General features: G+C 40.0%; 1 protein-coding gene across 1 annotated transcript in view; it reads right to left on the minus strand.

Moving 5' to 3' along the window:
• The window catches only part of GREM2 (gremlin 2, DAN family BMP antagonist), a 116,895-nt gene extending 113,408 nt beyond the window's left edge, over nucleotides 1-3,487 (minus strand). Inside the window, exon 1 of the mRNA XM_037821992.1 lies at nucleotides 3,237-3,487. The gene's annotated coding sequence lies outside the window, so the exon portion shown is untranslated. The remainder of the gene's footprint in view (nucleotides 1-3,236) is intronic.
• Between the last annotated feature and the right edge of the window lie 1,101 nt (nucleotides 3,488-4,588).

A 4,588-nucleotide genomic window follows, 5' to 3' on the forward strand; every position in this document is an offset into this window, starting at 1 on the left:
CTATTTCTTTTTCACCTATCCATTTTCTGACAGGGTAAAGATAAAGACTGCTAGAATATGTTCAAAGAGCAAAGCTGAGTAAAAGCAAGGGGACTTGAGTTCTCTATTAAAATATACTACACTCCTTATTTTGCCAGACATCACTACTTCTCCTGGCAAAACGAAGATGCTAGACTCTATGCTTTTAAAAGGGATGAGGGTACATAAAGGTGGAGAGAAACTTTTTAGCCATTTGAAGATTCTAGTCTCCTAATGGGCAAGAGAAGACATCACTGTTCTGGAATTTGCATGCTGCCCTCTCCTGGCCTGTATGTTCAGGAGTGTTGGGGTACATTCATTTATTTATTTTAACCCCACACCTGCATGGAATGTATGTGCGTACACATGAGAGTTTGTTTAAAATATTCAGGAAATCTCGCCGAAAGTTTATACTTGAAGCTAATTTGAATTATAAATTCAATATCCCTTTGGCTTCTGCATTTATATTTAAGTATGCCAGTCTTTATAGCATCTCAATTCATAGCCTTGTCGCTTCAGCTCTCTCCCTCTCCTTATTCCCCAGGTGCCTCTGGGGAACTGCTCTGCAAATCGGTGTCACAGCCTGTTCCCGGTCCTGGGGATTTACTGGCCAGTCAAAGCTGTCTTCCCAGCAAAAAGTGTTGGGCAATGGAAACTATGCTGAAGGGGTCAGCGTTTAGATTAATGGCTGATGGCCATATTTTAGCTTGACCTGTGATCAAAATTAATCCTACACCTTATTAGGTCAGCGTGTCTAGTTTACAGAAAAGAGAAACTGTGGTAGGAAGAGAAGCAGCAAATCAAAAAAGTAAATGGCATCAGAGGTTTCATTTATGCATACCTTCCCTTTCAAAATGATTTGTTTCATTTGTTGGACCTTTGTGTGCCTTGTTTCAAGCCCAATAATTGGCATATTTTTCCTGGTTGAAACAATTCATTACTTTTTCCCTAAATACCGAAAGGACTCTGATACTGAGAAAATGCCTGCAATCTGGCATGATTGCTGTAGCGACACTATGAACGTGGCTGGCCTAATCTGTTGCGTGCCTGAACCTCTGCAATCTGTCAGTGTTTGTCCTTGACCCAGCCGGGCCAGTCCTCTCTGTATCAATAAGAACTTGGTGCCCAGACTCAGAGTCTGTTACCACTCCTTTGCATTAGGAGAGGGCTAAGAAAGGGGTGTTTATTTTAAAGAGATTTTGAAGGCATGTACCTTGTTTGAACTTGACCAATCTTGAGGGTATCTAAAGCTCTGGCTGGCTATATTAAGATGCACAGAGAATAATAAACAAAACAATGAATAATCAAAGCATTGTTTATATTTATCTTTGAAAAGCCATCAGCATCGCAAAGTCCACACAAAGTGCTCATATTCGGTCTCACATTTACTCAGGTGCTACCATCAGGCCCAGTATTGCTTTAGAGTTTAGAATGGTAAGAGGGAAATGGGTCCCAATTTATTCCAGATATTACATTCATAGAAGATTGAGCAATGTCCATAGTAGAACAACTAAGAGAATTTTGTTGGGTCAACCTCTTTGCATTTATTTGAATAGGTCAATTCTTTACTGTCTCCTTTGTGATGTAGAACATGAAAAAATACTCATCTATAAAATGAAAACTCGCTCTCTCCTAAATGCAGTTTGTACTTGCTACATCTATTTGTGGAAAAGATTTTTTAAAAATACTCTGTTAAATTATTCAGTAGGCAAGGGTATGAACAGTTTTCTTGACTCCATGATACGGCTAAGCATGCATTTCCCTTAATGATGGAAGAATATGTTCACCTGATTAAAAAAATAAACAGGTCAGTATAAACTCTCCATTGTCATGTGCAAAATAAATGCTTTTCTTATAACTTCCTTATCTTCCTTGGACAGGCACATGCCTGGGGGTGAGGACTGCTTTGAACACCAGGCATGACTGAATGGTGATTTATTTTGAATTATCAATGGATGGTTTGGATATGATCTACTAAGAGTCCAGTAAGAAAAGTGCCATTTAGACTTAAAGTAACATATTTGATTGCTCCTGCATCTGCTGCAGTACCATTCTCTTGTTGAACTATAGTCCTGATCTGTGTATTTTCCCCACTGCAGAAAAAGCATTTTTTTTTAAAAAAATAAGGATTCAGAGCAGCTGAGCACTAGTGCTTGAGGGTCCCTCAAGGCAAGTCCAATATTTTGACTGAGCCTTCAGTTCCCTCTGGTTTTTCCAGGAAAGGGCTGAACTCATTAAGCAATGTCAATTTAATCACAAGAAACCAAAAGGGAAAAAAAAGTTACATAATCATCTTTGAAATTCTGAATCAAAATGATAAAATCCCAGGAAATAGTTTTGTTTTTTTTTTTTTTTTCCAAAATGCATGCCTCAAAATAAAGGGGAACAGGAAAGGAAAAGGAATGGTCAGGAATTCTACCAATATTAGGATCAAATAAAATCAAATAAAAAATTGATATTCCCTTAAAGTATTATATTTAAAGCATAGTTCCCAATCACGACCTTTAAACGTAGTAATACATGAAGTCCTGGAATTCATCCTGCCTTGGGTTGCACAATACAAATACATTTTCAGCTCAAAAGACAATGTAAAAATAAATCAGGTGCACAGGAAGTGGCACTGACAATCACATTAAAAAAAAAATCTATCTCCCTTCTTTCTTACTCCCTCAGCCACAGCTAGTGATACAGTGATATTTCACTCACGAGGTTAGCCCATTGTGGCCATATGCTTTTAAAATCAAAACCATGCCGCTAGTCCACTGTGGTTCCCAGCCCTGTGAGGAGGATATTAAACTGATAGGTGGAAAATGTTCAAAGACTGCTTTCTAACAATCAGATGGTGTTTGACTTGCTAAAGGTCCTAATTACAATGGAGGCCACCAAGATGAATAAACAGGTTGCATGACAACATAAGTATTATGTTATGAAAAGAAAGAAAGAAAGAAATCACGGTCAAGTCTGACGGCCCTTGTTTTACCGCCACGGATAATTCATTAGGTGAATAAAGCTGGTGACCCCAAAACACATACTAAAAGATCTGATTACCTAGGATGAATTAGGGTGAGATATTTATTCAGCACCATCTATTCTGATCAGCAATGGGAAAAAACAAAACAAAACAAAACAAAAAACCAAAACAATGTCAATTAATTATAACTGCTTTGTGAGTGTAGAAATCAGAAACCGGGTCAGATTAGTCGTGAGAAGCTGCATACCTGCAATGACGTGATGGATGGTTTCTCCTCGGTCCCTCCTCTCTTTCTCTCCCTCTCCCTCTCCTTTCTGTGAGTTATATAGTCCAAAGAGGTGTTTAAGTTTGATCTCCCGCGGCCGCTTTCAGTTCGACCTTAACCGGACGCCAGCAGACGCCCATAAGAGAAGTGCGCGGCTAAGGGTGCTGGAAAGGGGAGAGCGTGCCGCGCTCCGCACGGTCCCAGGCTGGCTCTGGTTGCAGATGTGAAAGGAGCTCGGAGACTTAGCTCTGACTCCTCTCAGGCACTGCATGGGGGATATTATCACAGTCTGGGATTTCTATTGGCTCTGAACACCAAACAAATCACACCAGCCGCCCCCCCCCTTCTCTGTTTCACTCAGCGCTTGTTTCTCATCTAACCCACGAACATTGCAGCCACACACACTTCAGTCGCTCGCAATGTTTCTCTTTTCCTCCTTCCAGTTTGTGGATTTACAACCTTGTGGTCAGCTCCAACATTTTTTTTAGCAGACTTCCAATCCAAACCTTCTTGTTTATGTAGAGAAATTCTCCATCCCCTAAACCCACAAAAACCACTCATTCCTTTCAGATCTTCTTCCTTCTTTTGTTGATGGCTTTGCAATGTGAAGAATGCGCGAAGCCTGTGTGATACGTCTGACGTTCACACACACACACTCATACACACACACACACCCCACACACACCAGACTCCTTTTGTTTTGAATAACTGAGGCCAGCGAAATTAAAAGCAAGCTGAGTCTAATAACTGAAGTGAGAGCTCAACTAATAAAATCTTCAATGAATTCAGTGCAAAACACTCATTGCTTCAGTTTGTTTTCTGTTCCGAATAGCTCTTTGGTCATTATTATCCTTATTTTTGTTTATTGAATGCAGAGGTTTCTAATGCAAATCAGACTCTTCAGCATCCAGAGAATCGGAGCAATGACGCCAGACCAATTCCTGCACTCTGTGGGCTTGGTTTGTTCTGTCAGTGAAGCTACCAGTGATGCCTGCGTGCTTCCTCTTTTCATTATTTTTTGGTCTTCTCCTCACTGATCATCTCAGGATTGAGACTATCTTAGGGTGATTCACTAGCCAAAGAAGACTGTTTGGATGCTGCTGATAAAGTTTACTGGATTAAAATTTTGATCTGTATATGTGACTAGAGATAAACCTTTAGCCCCTCAGCAGAGAAAGAGCCCAAGAGAAACCTTCTGAGATTTTACAAACTTGGCTGGGAAAACCAAGAATAAAGTGTGTGCTTTATAAAACAGACCCTCCCTTAGCTTTTTCCCCAAAATCAATTTCACTGGTATTTATGGAAATTTTAATGACAGTTGTTCTTAATGAGTA

Source organism: Choloepus didactylus, chromosome 2 (assembly GCF_015220235.1).
Source record: "Choloepus didactylus isolate mChoDid1 chromosome 2, mChoDid1.pri, whole genome shotgun sequence".
Taxonomy (NCBI): Eukaryota; Metazoa; Chordata; class Mammalia; order Pilosa; family Megalonychidae; genus Choloepus; species Choloepus didactylus.